This window comes from Palaemon carinicauda, chromosome 42, assembly GCF_036898095.1.
Source record: "Palaemon carinicauda isolate YSFRI2023 chromosome 42, ASM3689809v2, whole genome shotgun sequence".
NCBI lineage: Eukaryota > Metazoa > Arthropoda > Malacostraca > Decapoda > Palaemonidae > Palaemon > Palaemon carinicauda.
The window spans coordinates 50,007,454-50,028,911 of record NC_090766.1 but is presented as its reverse complement, the minus strand read 5'-3'; the positions used below and the strand labels follow the sequence as shown (position 1 = coordinate 50,028,911).

The 21,458-nt window shown below is 42.0% G+C and overlaps 1 long non-coding RNA gene across 1 annotated transcript in view; it reads left to right on the top strand.

Annotated features, from left to right (window-relative positions):
• LOC137632907 (uncharacterized) overlaps positions 1-19,257 on the top strand; it is a 155,953-nt gene extending 136,696 nt beyond the window's left edge. The window contains exon 3 of the long non-coding RNA XR_011042135.1: positions 19,099-19,257. This is a non-coding gene — a long non-coding RNA (uncharacterized lncRNA). The remainder of the gene's footprint in view (positions 1-19,098) is intronic.
• The last annotated feature ends 2,201 nt before the right edge of the window (positions 19,258-21,458 follow it).

Below are 21,458 nucleotides of genomic sequence, written 5' to 3'. Positions count from 1 at the left end.
GGGCCAGGCAATGGCTGCTGGTGACTCAGCAGATAGACCTATAGGCTCCCCCAAACCTCCCATCCTTAGCTCACAAGGATGGTGAGGTTGCAGCGACCACAGAAACTAACGAGTTTGAGCGGGACTCGAACCTCAGTCTGGCGTTCATCAGTCAGAGACGTTACCACATCGGCCACCACAACCCTTGGAATCATGAGTTTAACCTGTTAGTATGAAGGATTTGGTTGTGCTTGGGCACCATTGCGGGGGGGGGAGGGAGAGGTGTCCTTTCCCTGCTGACGTTCTGGTGCGTGTCTCTTCAGATAATACTGGAACTGAAACCAGACACCTTTCACCTTTGCCTTTTGCTTGACTGAAAAGGTTTATTCCTTAGGGGGAGAGTGCTGTCAGTGAACCTCAGGCATTGTCTTGTAGGCATTTCTTTGATCTTCCTTGCCTTTTTGCTGCTCAGTTTCTCTTAAATTTTACTTCACGTTGTAAATGCTTGTTTTACCAGCAGCTGCATCAGGATGCTGAATGGCCTAAGCATGGGAGCTAAAGTCTTCAGTTCAATATTAAAAGTGTTTTTGAAATTTTGTTAGAGGCAAGTACTTTTAGAAAAACCCAACACTGAACATTATTATTATTATTATTTTTATTATTATTATTATTATTATTATTATTTTTATTATTATTATTATTATTATTATTATTATTATTATTAGCTAAGCTACAACCCTAGTTGGAAAAGCAGGTTGCTTATAGCAAACCTGCCCAAGGGCCCCAACCGTGAAAATAGCCCAATGAGGAAAGGAAATAAAGAAACAGAATAGTGTGCCAGCATGTATCTTCAAGGAAGAGCACTCCAGATCTTAAGGTATTTTTGTAATTGAAGTTTCACAAAGAAGGGAAAACTTCTTTGCGTTGGTTTGCAGGAGCTTTGAAGTTATGATAAATGAAGAGGGTCTTCTAATCCAATCTCAAGTACAAACCGATATCTGGAGATGAGGATTTCTGAATGTAATTCTTGTACCATTTCTATCTTACTCTTATTTTCCCATTATTTTTTTCTCATTTTCCTTTTGAGTTAATTTCTAATTTTTCTTATCATTTTTCTTCTTGTTCAGCCGACTGTTATCCGAAGGGAAGCGAGGCTTTTGTCCAAAGTTCGAAGGAATAACTTTATGGGAATGTCAAGACCGAGATAGAAAGATTCTCTCTCTCTCTCTCTCTCTCTCTCTCTCTCTCTCTCTCTCTCTCTCTCTCTCTCTCTCTCGGTTGCCCTTCTATATCGTCTACCATTACCATTTCATATCCCTTAAAGGGATGGCAGATTATCACTACCCTTCGTTGTTTATTTAATACAATTGTTAAAAACAGATTCTATTTTTGTCATTTACTTCTAAATTGCGACGCCAGGTGGCAACTATTGATTATGTAGAGTACTATACTCAATTTTTTTAATGAGGCGTATTTGCACTGACTCGCAGGGTGCCCTAATAGCTGTGAAAAGTTCTCTAATCGCTGATTGGTCAGAATTATTTTGTCCAACCAATCAGCTACTAGGAAACTTTATGAGCTAAAAGGGCACCTATGAAAGTCAGTGCAAATGCGCCTCATTAAAAAAAATGAGTATAGATATATATTGCAAATGATATTGGAAAGAGTGAGCAGTGAGATTGAATTCAGTTGGTAAGTTTTCGTAGGCTTAAGAAAGGAAAACTTTTTTAACAATCCTTTTCAGGCCTACTCTTCGACTAAAGTATCGGGATTCATTCCGTGGCAAGAATTAGTTATTATAAGGAGAAAGAGAAAAGTTATATTTTGGATTATTGATATAGTTTTGGTTATTGTCTCATGCTTTCCACTACCAGACGATGGAATTCTAATTTCGTATTGACCTATATTTGTTCCAACACGAAGACTTACCTCGAACTACTTTCTATAGGAGTCACTGGTGATCTCCTCTCTATCGACTAGAGTTTTGCGTATGTTACCCCCCCACTCCGCGCTCTAAGTAGCCTTACCCCCGGCATCAAGGAATGTGCCCCGAGGGTAGGATCAAGGTAGGTCGCTGCTTGGCTGGGTCACCTTCATCATTAAGTTCTCTGGTCGCGAGGCATTCACACCTCGCTCTCGTTTCTCTGTCGATCCTTTGTGTGCGTTCTAGTGTCCCACGTGTTCCCAGCGTGGCAACTTGCGTTTTCCAGTGTGCTTTTCCCAAGTGTTCCTGTGCGTTCACCTTTCAACCGTGTGCTTACCCAGTGTTTTCATTGATTCCCTTAGTGCTTGTCGTGCGTTGTGTGCATTATGGAGCAAATTCGCCGTTGTCCTGGGCCTAGAGCCGGGAAATCGTGTGGAGCGTTCCTCTCCAAGCCAGAAGTGGATCCTCACTCCCTTTGTTCCTCCTGTAGGGGAAAGGTTTGCTCGTCAGCAGACACGTGCCCCGAGTGTGTAGACTGGAGCGATATACAGTGGGTACGCTACGGTACCAAAAAGAGGAAATCAGCGAAACGTTCCCCCAGGAAAATTAGTGTTTCCTCGCCGATACCATCACCCAGTGAGCGGTCCGACGGGGCCTCGGTTTCTCCATCCCCTACACAGAGTAGGGGACGAGGTAAGTCTAGTGTTGTGGATGAACAAGGCGTCCTTTCCCAGGAGCCCAGTGTAAGTGCAGTGCCAATGGCGGGCCCCTCTAGGGCTAGTGAAGGACCCAGTAGTGCGTCCGGAGAGTCGGCCCTTGTGCTCGGGGGGCACGCTTCCTCCGATGACCCTTGTGGGGTAGTAACGCGGTCTCGGTATCACCGCCGCCCTCGTGGGCCTGTTCTTCTGGTTCGTCGTTAGGGGGAGACAACCAGAGGAAAGTTCGACCTTCGGGTAACGAGGCCTTCGGTTGGAGGCTCCCGAAGACGCCGGGTAGGTCACCCCTGAGGATGGATGTGACCCTGGATCCCTGGCTCCCGGGCATGGAACGGTTTGAGTCATTCCCAACCCTCCCCACGGAAGTCCGCGATGACTTCCTCCAGCCCTCGACCTCTGGCATTCAACGACCGAAGAAGTCCCCCGCAGTCCCCGCTACCAGCCGACACGCGGTGAACACAGTGTCGTCGGGCTCATCGGACGTCTATTCCTCGTCAGAGGAAGAGGTCAGGGTGAAACACCGCCGTCGGAGGGAGCGGTCCAGGAGCGAGCGTTCCCGCTCGAGGTCGCGCTCTCGGTATAGCAGAAAGCGCTCCCGCTCCCCGAGCCGTAAGTATAGGAGAAGTGTATCTCCCGGTGGCGCCTGGATCTACGTATCTTCGCGGGAATCGAAGGTGCTTCGTTCCCCAGACCGCCGGTCCAGTGAGCGGTCCCCAAGGCTGCCGTCCTCCAAGCACAGCCTTGACCCTCACGACCTGGCTCGCAGGAAAGACCTCTCGAGAAAGCATAAGTCCTCGAGGCCTCCGGTTCACCCCGCCCAGCGGGGGGAAACGCGCTTCTTGTCAGGCAGCCTGGCTGAACCAGCCCAGCTGGTGCGGCCTTCGGGTCGGAAGGAACGGTTCCCGCTGTCGGGTCAGCCCACGGGAACCGCGCCCTCAGCACCCAGAGCCTTAGGGCGTACGAGAGTCCCCGCTGAACCAGCGGTGCCTGTATTATCCCGAGCCCCTGGTGCGGACTTACCCGCAGATGAGGTCCAGTACCTCGGCAGGACGGCGCCCCTGGCCCCAAGGGCTAGGCGTCCAGTCGGCGTGCCCGGTAAACCGGCTCCCCCGCCCCAGGCCGAGACCTTGGCTGACGGAGGGGAGGGCTCCCCGACGGAGGACTCCGCCTATAGGAGAGTGGTTAGCCTTATCAGAAGGCACCACGAAATAGCAGAACCTGCAGCTACGGATGGAGATTCCTGGAGGTCAAGCCTGCTGAGAATCATGCAGACTCCCTCCCAACCTAAGACATCCCTAGCACTCCCTCTAGCCCGAGATCTAGTTCTAGGGCAAGAGTACATTGACAAAGTAGTGGCCAGCAATGCCGAGGCCCCCAAGACCCAGAGTGCCTCGAAATTGCTCCAGGGCCTCAAAACCCAAGGGAAAGTCTATGTGCCTGCAGGACGTCGCCCAGGTCCTTGTAAAGTGGAGTCGGCAGTAGACATTCTGAGTCAAGGCGTCTCAGACGATAGAGCCTCTTCGGCCCCAGTCTGTTTCTCGCCAGCAGAGGCCTCCATGATGGAGGAAATGTCGCGAGACTTAGTCAACGTCTCCTCTTGGCTGGACTGGTGGGCTTCCACGTTGGTGGGTGTTCAAGCCTCCTTCGACCCCGAGGACCCTGATCAGCAAGGCCTACTGAGGGACCTCATTACCTCTGGGGGTAAAACCCTCAAGTTTCTGACCTATCAGTCTCTCGCCCTAAGAGCCAACTGGGTTCTCCGTAAGCGAGACTCTGTGCTAACGAAGGTGTCTCGGAAGGTACCAGACAGGGAGGCGCGAGCCATTCGTAGTCTGCCCCTGTGGGGAGAGTCTCTGTTTCCTCTGAAGGAGCTAGAAACCATAATGGAAAAGGTCTCGAAAAAGAAGGAGGCCAACGTCACCAGACCGGCGACTTCTAGGAGACCGCCCTACAAGAGGTCCGTCTCGGATAGCGCCGCGACGCCCCAAGCCTCTTCCAGCACTACGAGGAGAGAGGCCCCCTCTTCCTCCTGGTCCTTAACGCCGCAACCCTCCCGCAGGGGAGCTGCAGTGCCCTCAAGCTCCTTCAGGTCGGGTTACTCCGCCTCTAGGAGAGGCAGATCAGGCCGCCCCTCTAGAAGAAGATAGAGTGGGAGGCCCCCTATCCCCGCCCAAGCCTCGGGTTGGGGGATGCCTCAGACAACATTGGCAAGCATGGAAGGCTCAAGGGGCAGAGCCTTGGACAGTGTCCGTCCTAAAGGAGGGCTACAGACTCCCGTTCCTGACGGAACCACCCCCTCTTATTCCGGCCAACCGGACAGAATGGCTAGCTCCCAAGGATCCGTTAAAGAGGACCGCCCTTCAAGAGGAGGTATCCTCCATGTTAGAGAAGGGCGCCATGGAAGAAGTTCTTCTCCCAGGGCCAGGTTTCTACAGTCGCCTGTTCCTGGTGGAGAAAGCGACGGGGGGGGGGGGGGGGTAGAGACCGGTTATAGATCTGTCAGCTCTCAACAAGTTCGTCAAGAAGACGGACTTCAAGATGGACACTCCAAGGTCAGTCCTGCTGTCCTTGAGGGAGAAAGATTTTATGATGACCATCGACCTCAAGGACGCATACTTCCAAATTCCGATCCACCCCTCGAGTCGGAAGTTCCTCCGGGTGAAATGGGGTTCCCAGATCCTGCAATTCAGGACTCTTTGCTTCGGTCTGTCAACAGCGCCCCAAGTGTTCACGAGAGTCTTCACGACTGTCTCAGTGTGGGCTCACGAACGAGGCATCCGCCTTATCAGATACCTGGACGACTGGTTGCTCCTTTCCGCCTCAAAGGCCCTCTTGGAGGAACAAGGGAGAAGTCTCCTCCAGTTTTGCAGAGATCTGGGGATTGTAATCAACCCGAAGAAGTCAAATCTATCCCCGTCCACCAGAATGAACTACTTGGGGATGACATTGGACACCATTCAGGGAAAAGTTTTCCCTTCGGAAGACAGGATAAGGAACCTCAGGCACATCATTCAACCGTTCCTGTCAGAACACCCCAGGAGAGCGAAAGACTGGCAGAGGCTGATAGGCCACCTGGTCTCATTGGAGAAACTAGTTCCCCAAGGGAGGGTAAGGCTCAGATCCATTCAATGGAATCTCAAGAACCTCTGGTGCCAGACGGACTCACAACAAGTGCTAATTCCAGTCCTTCCAGACACGAGACCCTCCCTGGAATGGTGGCACTGCCAGTCGAACTCCCTCTAGGGGATGCCCTTCGGGACCGGCCCTCCAGAATTACTTCTGTTCACAGACGCCTCCAACCAAGGATGGGGAGCCCATCTCCTCGACGAAACTGCACAAGGTACCTGGTTGGAAGGGGAAAAGCAACTCCACATCAATATCCTGGAGTTGAAAGCAGTCCAGAAGGCGTGCTTACACTTTGCAAGTCTGCTAAAGGGAAACGACGTGGCGTTGATGTGCGACAACGCCACGGTAGTAGCATACATAAAGAAGCAGGGAGGCTTGAAATCGAGAGAGTTGTGCGATCTCACCATAGAGATTCTAAATTGGGCAGAAGAAAATCACGTGGTGTTGTTAGCAAGGTTCATTCCCGGGAAGAAAAACGTTCTGGCCGACGGCCTCAGCAGAATGGGCCAGATAGTAGGGACAGAATGGTCCCTTCTCCCAGAAGTAGCCAGGCTCATCATTCAACGATGGGGTTCCCCGGTGATGGACCTCTTTGCAACAAAACTCAACGCCCAACTCCCAGTCTATTGCTCCCCTGTACCAGACCCGAAAGCAGCCTTAGAAGACGCCTTTCAGCACAAGTGGGACAATCTGGATGTGTACGCTTTTCCCCCTTTCACGTTGATAAGACAGGTTCTCAACAGAGTAAGGACCGCCCGAAACCTAAAAATGACTTTGGTAGCGCCCTGGTGGCCGGAGAGAGAGTGGTTCGCAGACCTAAAAGACCTAGCGAGTCAACCGCCGTGGCCTCTACCCGCCAGGTCAGACCTTCTGCACCAGCCTCACTTTCTCAAGCTCCACGACAACCCACTCTCCCTTCGTCTTCACGCCTGGAGACTATCGAGCGGCTCCTGAAGAAGGAAGGATATTCTCCCTCCACGGCTAAGAGAATGTCTCTGTACCTGAGAAAGTCGTCAGCCGCGGTATACCAGGCAAAATGGGCCTCCTTCACGAAGTGGTGCTCTGAGAGGCACATTAGACCTCTTAAGGCCTCTGTCCCAGACATAGCAGATTTTCTGGTGTTTCTTAGGGACAAGGTAGGAATGTCAATTCCAGCCATAAAAGGGGTTCGAGCCGCCTTAGGCCAAGTCTTCCTCCTGAAGGGCATCGACCTGGGGGCCTTGAGACACATAGCGATGCTTGTCAAGAGCTTCGAGCAGTCTTGCCCCCCTCAGGCGAGTAGGGTGCCCCAGTGGGACTTAGCCAAGGTCCTGAAGATGCTGTGTCGTCCCCCCTTTGAACCCTTGAAGGATATCGTAGACAAAGATCTCACCCTCAAGGCCGTCTTCTTGCTGGCCTTGGCGTCCGCTAAGAGAGTGGGAGAGATCCATGGTCTGTCATACGACGTTTCTCATTCAAAGGGGTGGAAAGAAGTATCCTGCAAGTTCGTGCCTTCTTTTGTGGCCAAGACTCAGAACCCAGCAGTCTGGGACCCGAAGTTTGAGGGTTTCTCAATTCCTGCCATCCCTAAGACAGGCAATGCAGAAGACTTGAAATTGTGCCCAGTGCGAACAATTAGGAAATACCTGGAAAGGACAGCGCATCTCCAACCAGGCATCAAGAGCCTCTTCGTTTCCACAGGTATTAATAAGAAACAAGTTTCCAAAAACACCATCTCCTTCTGGTTGAGACAAGTTATCGCCAGAACCTACAAGGAAGATGGCATAGCAGTGCCGGGCACTCCCCGGCCTCATGACATCAGGGGCCTGAGCACCTCCTTAGCCTTTGAGAAAAACATGGCAGTGGGGCAGATCCTGCGAGCAGGTACTTGGTCGAACCAGTCAACCTTTACTGCCCACTACCTCAAGGACTACTCAAGAAAATCCTTGGACGGGTTCTCCATTGGAACAGTCATCTCCGCCCTCCAAGCGGTGTAACGGTAAAAACCCCAGGCGCGTTCAAGACTAGCGACCGGTAGGCACAAGTGCGATTTCCTACCTCCTACCCAGTTGCTTACTTGCCTCTTCGGGGAATACTGACTGTTCCCAGAAAATAACACATTCTTCACGGCTACGCTTCTGGAAAGAACGTCAAAAGAAGTTTTTCAAAGGGTGAGTACTTAGACACTAACGTGTAGTTACCCTCGCTTCCGCTCTCTAGTAGGTCCCGTTATCCATAGGCCTCTTGGCCTCCACGGCCGGGTCAGGGGGTCAGAATAGCACTCCCGCCTCCTAAAGTGTAAGTCTCCTATAGAAAGTAGTTCGAGGTAAGTATTCGTGTTGGAACAAATCAAAAATTTTAAGTAATTTTTATTTATCCTAACATACTTACCGAGAACTACTTTCGGGTAATGGCTCTCCCTTCCTTCCCCGAGTGCCTCTCTTCCCTTGCTAGCATTGTGCTAATTCAATAGAACTTAATGATGAAGGTGACCCAGCCAAGCAGCGACCTACCTTGATCCTACCCTCGGGGCACATTCCTTGATGCCGGGGGTAAGGCTACTTAGAGCGCGGAGTGGGGGGGGGGGGGTAACATACGCAAAACTCTGGTCGATAGAGAGGAGATCACCAGTGACTCCTATAGAAAGTAGTTCTCGGTAAGTATGTTAGGAAAAATATAAATTACTTAAAATTTTTTATTTTTGTTTTTGTAGACCTCGGAAGAATATTAAATTTTTTAATAATTATTGTTTTTACTACTAACAAAAATATGAATATCTCTCTTTTGTGGCAGCGCTCATGTATGAGAGAGAGAGAGAGAGAGAGAGAGAGAGAGAGAGAGAGAGAGAGAGAGAGAGAGAGAATTTAATTAAAAAAAATTTTTATCACTCTGGGATCAGCAAAACCGCCTTTACTATAGACGTATATCGCCGTATTTCTTTGATATCATAATTGTATCTTTAGCAAATCATATTGAATTATCTCCTCTGAAAATTCTTATTCCAAGTTAAATTGAAAGAACTTGACCAATCTGCTGTTTATGGTTAATATAGAGTAAGCCGGTCGACTCATCAAATGTATTATCTTGTGCGTGCAAGCCGTTAGGTGATAGCTGATAGGCGAGGTGAATGCAACTAAACTTTATTAAACAGACATCGAGTTTATAAACAGCGACTTCCGAGGAAGAACGTCACAAAAATTCAACCATGATAAAGCTTGTGCTAGCATTAAAAGACAGAATTGTCTATTAACAGTGCGGGGGAGGGCGATTGATAAGATAAAAAATCAAAACTGTTACAGTGTACGAGTGATTGAAACACGTGCGGTTAGTGCGGTACAATCTGCACGTGTACGAGCGTGTATGAAACACGTGCGGTACAATATGCACGTGTATGAAACACGTGCGGTACAATCTGCACGTGTACGAGCGTGTCTGAAACACGTGCGGTACAATCTGCACATGTTCTTGTCAGACAGATGTTTGGCTTCTGCGGAGTGTATAGTTGCGTAAAATACCTTTCCCTTGTTTAAAGGTTGCTCCTGAATTGCAGAGGCAAGGGACAGTGACAATGCCCCAGAGACTGACCATATATAGATATAATCAGCGTTCAAGGCCACCTCTCCACCCAAGCCAGGGCCAGGTGGGCTAGGCAATGGCTGCTGATGACTCGGCAGGTAGAACTATAAGCTATGAAAGCTTTATTAGCCAGGATCTTGAGCTGGAGAAGTTTTCCCATGTGCAGTCAAAAATCCTGCAATCAAACCTTCAAGTGATAACAGAAAGCTTAAACTTTTTTTTTTCAGCTATGCTTTGGTTCCCACTTTATCACACTGTCGTCTTTTCCTTTTCATTTTCCACTTGTTCCTTATACTTTCCTTTCGATTAATCTCCGCTTTATCTCTACCTTTGTTCATTCGACTGTAATCCTAAGTTAATGGAGGCTATTGTCCAAAGTTTGGTGGAGTAACTTGGCGGAAATATCAAGACCCAGAAAGAAAGTTGATTCTCTCTCTCTCTCTCTCTCTCTCTCTCTCTCTCTCTCTCTCTCTCTCTCTCTCGTTCATTCTTTTCTCGCCGACAGTCTATTTCGAAAACAACCCTAAAAGAAATATGTCATTTTCACTGCTGTACTTGTTCTAAGATATTTCCCGAAGGAAAAACTTATTTCTTCCATCGTAGATAATGTTCAAATGCTTTAAGACCCTAGAATATTTCCTCGATTTGATTTAAGTTTTTTTTTTTTTTTCACGCATTGCGAACTACCGTTTTATAATAGAAGTAATGCAAATCTTTCGAAATAAGTCAATGACCTTCGATGTCAGGTGCCAGAGAACTTCAAATCATTCATTCATTCATTTTTTTTTTAAATATAATTCCCACGAATTTTGCTGTTTTTTTTAAAAAAAATTTCCTCGTGAAAATTGTTTTCACAATGTGGAATGATTCCTTTGGTTGCAGATTTAAGCTGTGCCCAATTTTGTTTAATATGGAAGTTATACAATTTATTATTCCTTCATCATTTGGTATATTCTAAAAAAGGAGAGAAAATAAACGAGACGCACTTTCAAGTTCACCGATACACGGAAAGAATTTTTTTTTTTTTTTTGGTACGTGTTTGAAAAGGTTAAACTGCTTTACTCTCACTTGAATGTGAAACTTTTATCGTGTGACAGCTGTGGTTCAATATCACTGAGACCATTACCTTAGTTATTGACATTTCAAATGACATATCAGATGCTTATTACATATAATTTACGATCTTGTCGTATTTCCATTTTCCAAAAGAATTTTTTTTGTGTCTCTACGTGCGTAGGTGTGTGTATTTATTACAATGAAACCTATATTTCTGATGGAAATTTAGCACAGGAAAAATATATGGCATTTTATAGTTTGCAAGTCACCGTTTTATCGTTAATTAAGCTTTTCATTTTTCTAGGACCATCACTTTTAGTATATTCGGACTATCCAGGTCAAGCATTTCTCAATTTGGGAGATTCGGTAAATCAGGCTTTTTCAGTTATCTATTTATATTTTCATCAATCCTGGTCCTAATTTGGGTGTAGATATGTCCTGACTATTGTTTATATATTGATATGTTCCATCTCTTTAGCTCTTAAGAGATGGTTGTCTCTTCTGCTCATGCGTGACCTGGAAAAAAAATTCAATAACGCCAAGAAGATGGGGAAGTAGTAAAATAATTGTAAAGTGTGAGTAAGAAATAAGCAACCAGAGGGGAGCTCAGTAGAGCGCAGACCTCCGCCGCGGAAGCTTTTTTCTCGACCATTTGCTCGGCCTTGACCTTAACCTTTGACCATATCATGTATTAATTGGCTTGGATTTTCATACACTCAAATATGAACCAAGTTTGAAGTCTCTGTGACAACGATGTCCAAACTTATGGCTGATTACGTGAATTGGACATTTTGCTTTACCATGACCTTGACCTTCCAAAATTTAATAATTTCCAGCTTTTTACATGACAGTTAATCCCTGCAAGATTCATCACTCTACGATTAAAATTGTGGCCAGGAAGCTATTCACAAACAAACAAACACACACAAACAGGGGCGAAAACATAACCTCCTTCCAGCTTCGTTGGCGGAGGTAATAACAGAAGGAACTTAAATTTATTGATGGGAATGACTCCAAATAACAAATTCCTAATTGGCTGGACAAAATATGACAACAGGTCTAATTTCGTGGTGGCAATACTTTTTAGCGTCATTGTAGTAGAATCTATCATCAGGCAGAGCAGCCTATCGTTACTACGGTCTACCCCAAAGCCAAAGCAAAGTTCTTCAAAAAGAAGGCAGCCGTGCTTTTACCCCTTACAAATGGGAAAGAAACACGTCAATAGAAGAGGAATAGTAGAATCTATCATTATATTTACTAATTAAATCAGATTTGGATACCATGATGGTTGTTTACTTAAACTATTAAAGGGTACAAAGAGTTGGTTTTTCTTATAAGGTCTAATTAGGAGCAGTGCCTATATTTTATTTTATTTTGATTATATAATCTTTTCTTGTAGTTTGTTTGTCTTTGTTTCCTCTCCTCACTGGGCTATTTTTCCCTGTTGGAGACCTTGGGGTTATAGCATCTTATTTCTCTAACTAGGGTTTTAACCTAGCTTGTAATAATAATAATAACAATAATAATAATAATAATGTCCTTCAAAGGGGGTTCATATTAACGTTATCAATTTCTTTTTTTGTTTTATTTTCTATTTTTTTTTCAAAAATTCACAAATTAAAAGTTTGATCTAGATATACCAATGAAATTCCAATAAACCAATTTATAACTAATATTTGTGTTGTCTAATATTGGCTTTACATTTTTCTCGATATCTTCGGAGATGCGTGAGTAGCTTCATCTCTGAAATTAAAACTTTATTATTATTATTATTATTATTATTATTATTATTATTAGCTAAGCTACAGATCTAGTTTAAAAAAGCAGGATGCAAAAAGGCCCAAGGTCTCCAATAGGGAAAATAGCGCAATGAAGAAAGGAAATAGATTGCAAGGGAAGTAATGAACCATTAAAATGTCATATTTTAAGAACAGTAACAATATCAAAATAGATCTTTTATGAACTATGAAAAGAGACACATGTCAGCCTGTTCAACCTAAAAACTTTCGCCGCAAGTTTGAACTTTTGAAGTTCCACCGATTACACTACCAGATTAGGAAGATCATTCCACAACTTGGTCACAGCGGGAATAAAACTTCTGGGGATTTGGACTTAGGATGCGAAGGGAAGACTTAGTGTATGGGATTCTATTTCCCTTTGAAGGAAAGACGAGAAAATGAATAGTACTGAAGGATTCTTCCAAGGAAATTTGGTAATGTAGGTTGTAGTGTACATTGCATCTGAATTTATCTCTCTCTCTCTCTCTCTCTCTCTCTCTCTCTCTCTCTCTCTCTCTCTCTCTCTCTTTTCCGAAACCTTATTTTAGTAGAATCTCTCTCTCTCTCTCTCTCTCTCTCTCTCTCTCTCTCTCTCAAAACCATATTTGGGAAGATTTTAATCTAGATCACGCACCAATTTTCGTAACAAATCAAAACTCAAGTAAAGAAAATGATTTAGCTAAGTTTGATGAACTAATTCTCTCGGGGAGTGCGGAAAGAATGACCATACCATCTCCCGTGCGCGGACAGAGTGTCGAAGGACAGAGCGTCGAAGGACAAAGTGTCGAATGGACAAAGTGTAGAATGGACAAAAGTTAAAAAGAGAGAGAGAGAGAGATAGATTGGATTTGATTATTGATTTTAGGCTTACGTCAAGCAATGGGACTTCAAGGTCATTCAGAAGATAGAGAGTTACAAGGAGTTATAAATGTTTTTTGAGTTGATTATTCAATTTAGGCTTACGCCAAGCACTGGGATTACAAGGTCATTCAGCGCTTTTAAAAAATAAAATGGATATAGGATCATAAATATACATCATACATCAATATAAGCAATAAAAATTTATTTATGAGAAGACATAAAATATGAAAATACAAATGTATTAATGTATTAAAAAAACTAGTAGCAATATTTATTTAAAGATTGTGAGCGATGGCTCGAAGATATTGTAATCCATCATTGACGTCATATGTATCAAAAATACTTTTTAGTCTTAGGTTAAGGAGAGCATTTATCTTGTATTTTCTTTTTACATCACGGCCTTGTTGAATTTGTCCTAGAATCATTTCAGTGCTGGCCTGCTCCATACGAAGTTTTCGTAAAAGTTTGTCCTCTGTTGGGTGGCAAATCTTCACTCTTCTATGAAAAGCATTATGCCATCCTTCAACGGAGTTATTGGTCCTAGGCAAATCTTTTGCAACTCTCTCGTGAACTGACCACAAGTCAATTTCATATAATGGCTTTCTTCTTCTTCCCCTCTGGACGATTCCAAGCCATGTAACTTCAAAATATTGTAAAAATTCTCCTAATGTTTCATCGGTTTCATCATCAAAAGACTCAATTAACTTATTGAGTCTTGATTATCTCCATTATTATAGGTTAGGTAGAATGGAAATTTAAATTGAAACTTGAATCTCGAAGGAAGTTAACTGGTGAGGAATCTCTAACAGACTGAATACCGTATATATATTCTCTCTATCTCTCTCTAGAATATGCATGTAAGAATATAACAATGTAAGAATTGTTATATGTAAGGATATATCATTGTAAACATTGTTATATAGTTATATGTAAGGATATACCAATGTAAACATTATTATATAGTTAAAGGTTAATTAGGCCGTTAGTTAAATGGATACTGTATTCTTTCTCTTTTTATCATTTATATTTTATCATTGTTATATTGTTATATGTAAGGATATACCAATGTAAACATTATTATATAGTTAAAGGTTAATTAGGTCGTTAGTTAAATGGATACTGTATTCTCTCTCTTTTTATCATTTATATTTTATCATTTATCATTTTTATAATTTCGACACATTGTCTGTTCGACACATTGTCTGTTCGACATTTTGTCTGTTCGACACTTTGTCTGTTCGACTTTTTGTCCATTCGACACTTTGTCCTTCGATGCTCTGTCCTTCGACACTGTCTTTCGACACTCTGTCCGCGCACGGGAGATGGTATGGTCATTCTTTCCGCACTCCCCGAGAGAGATTAGTTCATCAAACTTTCAATTGGGCTCCACATGGCACTAGAAGAGTTGGGAGACCCAGTCCTACTTAGCTGACGACTATGAAACGTGAAGTAGGAGAGGATGAATGGAGAAGTATTGAATTAAAAGTTCATGATAAGAGACGACTAGCGAAATGTAACCGACGCCCTTCACGTCAATTGGCGTAGATGATGATGATGATGAATAGTTATTTAGTCCTAATGTCATTTTGATTTTATGAACTCGTTTGGTTGATTTGTTTTATATCCAATTTCTATGCTGTCAATTCATCAGTGGACATCAATCGGTAAAAGCTGAGAGTTATGACAGTTTTTGCCAGCATGAAAAATATTGAATACATGAATGAATGAATAAAGTCTTATTTTTGTTTAAGCATGTTATAAAAATTCGGAAGCTGTGTTTTTGTTAGGCATATATTCTTAATCAACAAGACACACATATGTATGCACTGTATGTATATACTCTATGTATGGAGAGAGAGAGAGAGAGAGAGAGAGAGAGAGAGAGAGAGAGAGAGAGAGAGAGAGAGAGAGAGAGTGAAAATTTTCGCAGTTCCTTCATAGTGAAAAGCAATCTCCCCTCTAATAAATAGCAAATTTATCTCTCTCTCTCTCTCTCTCTCTCTCTCTCTCTCTCTCTCTCTCTCTCTCTCTATATATATATATATATATATATGTGTGTGTATATATGTATATATATATAAATATATATGTATTTATTTATTTATTTATCATTATTATTATTATTATTATTATTATTATTATTATTTGCTAAGCTAAAACCATAGTTGGAAAAGCAAGGTGCTATAAGCCCCGGGGCTCCAACAGGGGAAATAGCCCAGTGAGGAAAGGAAACATTGAAAAATAAAATATATTAAGAGCAGTAACAACATTAAAATAAATATTGCCGATATAAACTATAAAAACTTTAACAAAACTAGAGGAAGAGAAATAAAATAGAATAGTGTGCCTGAGTGTACCCTCAAGCAAGAGAACTGTAACTCAAGACAGTGGAAGGCCATGGTATATATATATATATATATATATATATATATATATATATATATATATATATATATATAGGTGGCCGTCTCTAGGGGTTCTCTTAATAATGCCTTGGCCTCCCACTGGTTAGGGTCAAGTCACAGAATTAGATGGTCAGAGGCGAGTAAAAAAATCCATGTAAATGACTATATCCTGTACCAACTGTGTGTCACACGATCGTACATCCTTCATGTTGTGCTTGTATCTTCGCTCTCCCCTCGCACAAAAAAGAACCTGAAATAACATGCCTGTTTTCTCATCGGTAACAGTGTCGACATTTGAACATGAAAATTCTTGTTGCTTGAGATTTTGTATATAAAGGAGAGTGTTCTACAATAAACTAACTCAGTTGCTTTCATACTGCCTTTGAGTTCACTACCTTCTCTCGGCCCGTCACATTGGTGACCCCGGAGTGACTCGCTCCTTCCGCCTCCCCCCCCCAACCTCCACCTCTCACTGTTACTATGACGCCTTCAACGCATACCTTCTGCAGCAGTACTCGCCGTCGCCAACCGCCCGTATAGCAACGCCTTTTCAGCTCTCTCAACAACCGTTGGGGGACCAAAGGGCTTCGCTCACCCTCGGGGAAAATGACCAGTATCACTCGCCTGCAACCTGAAGCACACGGCTTTAAACGTGAGGTGAACCTACTTCGTGGCCTTAAGGGCAGCCATTTCATTACCTTCAAAACCCCCATCAACGCCTCCACCCGTGACGAAGAGGACACCTATTCAACTTCAACCGAAGCTGACGTGAATGCCGTAGGACACACGCCTATGAATGCCGTAGGACATACACGCCTATGAACGCCGTAGGCCTATGAATGCCGTAGGACACGCCTATGAATTCCGTAGGACACGCCTACCCCGTGACGAGCCGGAGCGGCAACAAAGCCACCCATCCACCACTCGCTCGCACCCCAACCAACGACTTCTACAACCACTCACTGCTGCTAATCGGCGCAGTTTTTACTACTACCTCTCCAGCTTCAGGGCACCTATTTAACATGTTCAGTATGTCATTTTTAGAGGGGGAGCCATGTACCAACCGTGTGTCACACGATCGTACATCCTTCATGTTGTGCTTGTATCTTCGCTCTCCCCTCGCACTAAAAAGAACCTGAAATAACATGTCTGTTTTCTCATCGGTAACAGTGTCGACTTTTGAACATGAAAATTCTTGTTGCTTGAGATTTTGTATATAAAGGAGAGTGTTCTACAATAAACTAACTCGGTTGCTTTCATACTGTCTTTGAGTTCACAACCTTCTCTCGGCCCGTCACAATCCAAAGGAATATTGTTGAATCCTTTTTAATCTCCTGTACCAAAGACAGAAATTTGAATCTAAGCCCTGGTCTGTTTCCCGTTAATCCAGTATTATTATTTCATCTAAAATCTGACTTTTCCGGAATTATTGTATATTGTATATGTATATATATATATATATATATATATATATATATATATATATATATACATATAAATATATATTCATATATACATATATATACATATATGTATATATATATATATATATATATATATACATATATATACATATATGTATATATATATATATATATATAATATATATATATATATATATATATATATATATATATATATATATATAAATTATTGTCACGCTGAACGCCAGCCTTTCGAAAAACAAAAACAACAATATCTCACAAATTGCCAAAACTAGTGTGTTGTGGTTAGGAAAGGTGGGAGGGGGTGGGAAGTTGTTAATCTTTGTGCGTTTGTGTGCATATTTATCTAAATATTTAGACATCTTTTTTGACGGGTCTCGTACACTAGTACATATTAACCATCAGTTGGTGATGTATTTTTTATTTTCATCTAGTAATTCTGTGTTGGTATGGGGTTGCTTAAAATCCACTCCAATCTCTAAGCACAGGTGTAGATGTAAGACAATCTCATAGATCTCATTTAAGCTTTCCAACTTTGAAATGTAAACCGTGGAACCAACCATAAGGCCAATGTATTTAAAGGCACGTGATGAACCATAGCCTCTGATCAATGATTTTGAAGTTCTTTGGTGTTAGTTATTGTACTTGTAGGTTACCATGGATCATAAGTACACATTATGCTTTACTTGTGCTTTTTCTTAATTTACATTCAGTTAGAGATTTTGTGATGAGATAACTATTATTTCATCTGATTCATCTTTCTGTAAAGCCATAATGCTTTCTAGTATTCACTTCATCTGAATATATAGTTTTTGTAAATAATCGAAATTGGAAATTCCTAGGATGAAAACTAAAATTGGACACAGAAAAGTAACGAGTTAAGATCAAATACCCGGCAAAATGAAAGAAAAAAACATACAAGAACTTAAAACCTTGGCCATTTTAATGGACAGAACTCGGCGTCGAATGCTTTTCACCAATAAAGTGCGTTAAAAGATCTCTTCCCTGCCTCTGTCTAATTAGACGGAAATAAAATTTACCTCCAATCACGATTATCAGATTCCCCTCTTAATCTTTGTCTGCTCCTTATTCAGAGAGGAAATCGACTAAAACTTCTTCTCCAGCGATGGAAATGGAATTTTTGCAGCCAGTGGGGTAGCTAAGGGTGGGGGTGGGAGGGGGGGGGGGGGGCTTTTTGAATATGCTCCCGGAGCCCCCAAAAGAGTGGCTGTCTCCAAAGCAGAGTCGGAGAATTAAAGTATGTGAGTAGGTAGTTTTTTTTTATCATTCCTATATTTTCTAGTACATATCTCAGGTGGCAATTTAGCATATACGATTTTCTCGTGAATTTTTTTTTATTAAACTATAAATAAGTCGGCGATAGCACCGTAAGACTCATTTATTTTTCCAATCGGCTTCGTTCATTATCACTCCTTGGGTGTCGAAATACCGACATCGATTCAGTTCTCATTTGTCTGAGCAAGGGATCAACAATTGCTCATGATTGATTATTCCTTTCGCAGTCGTGATGATGATGATGAGGTAAAAGAGACGATTGCTGATTGATTATTCCATTCGCAATTATGAAGATGAGGATGTGAGGGACTGTGAGAGGCGTAGGATCACTGTATCTCATCATCATACGCATTAAACGTTCATCTGTCTTTGTCTTGACACATCAATTGTTGGGTACAAGAGTACTGGGTGGGAAAGCCTGCTACCATTCAATACACGCCTCATCAGGTATGCTACAGCTCAAGTACTGAATTTGCTGGGCTGTAATCCAAACACAAACAAATGTTCAGTATTTATAGACATTTTTTTATTGATTATTTGGTAAGAAGTAAAAAAAAAAGCACTATTTCGATCAGTGGAAAAAAAGACCTTGACGAAGTTTTTGATTATCAGATGCAATATTGGTGTCCTGTGTTATTGTGTGAGTTTGTCTTCACCTTTATTGAAGACGGAACTTTGAGAGAGAGAGAGAGAGAGAGAGAGAGAGAGAGAGAGAGAGAGAGAGAGAGAGAGAGAGAGAGAGAGAGTATATATATATAATATATATATATATATATATATATATATATATATATATATATATATATATATATATATATATATATATATATATATATGTATGTGTGTGTGTGTGTGTGTATAGTACGAATCAACTCATTTTCATTTTCACGTAGTCCCTGTCTTTTTCATTCCCATAATTTACTTCTTCATAACGAAATCCCTAGTCTATCTTTATAGGTTGCTCCTGCTTGTCTCTTTATGCCGTGTACTCGACCCAAGTTGGCGTAATTTGTAACGTGATATACTGAGCCGAGTCTCGAAGTCTTATGAAAAACGAACATGTAATTAGTTCAGCTCACTTTGTATATACTGTACTGCTAGCATGATCCATATCTTCCAGTTAGTAGCATCCAATTTGTAATCGAAATTTCTAATAAAATTTTAAAGGAATCGATTAAATAGTAAGTTTGTCAAGAATGAGCTCTCTCTCTCTCTCTCTCTCTCTCTCTCTCTCTCTCTCTCTCTCTCTCTCTCTCTCTCTCCAGGGACGATGTAACACGATCTCTGAAAATCTACAAATTTTAATAACGCTTCCTCGTTCTGAAGTAGCTTTGTTATCAGGATGGTGTTCCATTTTTTTAGACGACTCTTGAGATTAGTGTAGCTACAAAATATCGAACTGATATACGTTTAAAATTTATTATACTGTAGTCATCTCTTGAACGATCGGTTTATTAGCTTGAAAAAAAAAATCCTTGTATTGAATGTCCCCCTTAAAAAAGTTGGTTTTATTGTAGTAATGCTTGGACCACTTAGGCATTCGTAAAATTTATATTTATTTTTCTAAAATGCAAGTTACTCTTACAGGCGAATGATCGATCAATAGTTTGCCGTTCAAGAACGTGAATAAACTCTGTGAATGTTTTTAAACGTACTGTATATTACATTTGACCCGAGCGGTTGGAAATTTTAGTAGGATCGAATATACCCTAAACATATTGGGATTGATATTTCAACAATAATTTTTTAAGATTCTATTTTTCGTTCAAATGATTCCAAGTGTATGTTAATGCTTTCACCTCTTCCCTAGGATTTTCTTTAATGGCTTTTACTAACTCCAATAACTGCCTTCATCCCTTTCGTGCAGTAGTCTTAACTTTCGTAGAATTCTCAACTTCGTATGCCCGACATTTATGTAACAGATTAATTGCTATGATAAAAGTTAGCATGCAAGCCTAGCTAGACTCCACCTCTTCATCAAAGGACCGTCACCCGTTCTTTATCGATCCTTCGTCCAATTTTAACTGCCTTCACTAATTAATTCTCGTCCCTTCACCTATTGTTTAAGTACTCTTCACCGCTTTCTTAACAAGTCTTCACCTAGTGTTGCCTTTGACCGTGTTAATCATGAGGCCCTTGTTTTCATACTCGAACATTTGGGAGTAGGTGGGTCTTTTCTTTGCTTCTTTATTGAATTTTTAAGTATAGTTTGCAAAGAGTTGTTGATGGGCACCATAGTGAGTATGGGAATGTGACATCAGCAGTTCTTCAGGGTAGTGTTCTACGCCCACTAGTTTTCCCATTATGCTAGTGTACGTGACCTGTCAAAAAATGACAGCTAAATATGTAGATATGCACGCTCACACACATTTAACCCTTCCCACTATCTGGTACCCCCTCTCAGCAGGGCATGACTACAGTACTCCCTCTCCCCCATTCCTTTAAAATTATATGTGTGATTCTCGACAGTAAATTTACTTTTAAGAAACACATTAGGTCAGTTTCTTCTTCAATTGCACACAAATTAGGCCTATTAAGAAAGTCTTTTAAGATTTTCGGTGATCAATCCGTACTGAAGAAATTTTTTGATTCTTTCCTTCTACCTAGTTTTGAGTGTTGTTTCCCTCTCTGGTCTTCAACATCTGACTCATCCTCATTTATAGGGCAAAATATTGCTTTTTATTGAATTTAATGTTCCTGATCTGGTTATTAATCTCCGGAACTGTCCTTCAGTTAGCTTTTTATACACTTTGCCTAGGATTTTTTCATAATTCCTGCCATACTTTGCATAGTCTATTTTTTATAGCGGTGCATATTTGCACTTGACTCACAGGGGTGCCCTTTTAGTTCGGAAAGGTTCCTGATACCTGATTGGTCGGAAGTATTTTTGTCCGAACACCTTCATTGTTCTCGAATGATTACCAAGTAATGTGAATCGAAACTTATTTATCAACCAATATTCCTCCATCATATATATGTTTAGTCAATAAACAATGTGAAAGAATAAATATATTATAAAGAATCGTCTTGGTAAGTCTAGATTTAATAACACAATCCGCCGAAGTCAACGACAGCAGCTGGTTTTCGGATGCACGCTTTGTAATTTTGTAATTTTTCACATATTTTAACGCAAATTGGGATAGATTACACTCAGCATAAGTTAAACATGTTATTATAAACTTTCTTTGAATACCAGAACTTACCGAAAACATGGAATTAATAAAACCCGATATTTGTGAAAACTTATGGGGAGGTAAAAGAACAGCCTGTAGCGGCCTGGCGGAAAAACGATCCCTTCTGAGTTGTAGACGCAGTTT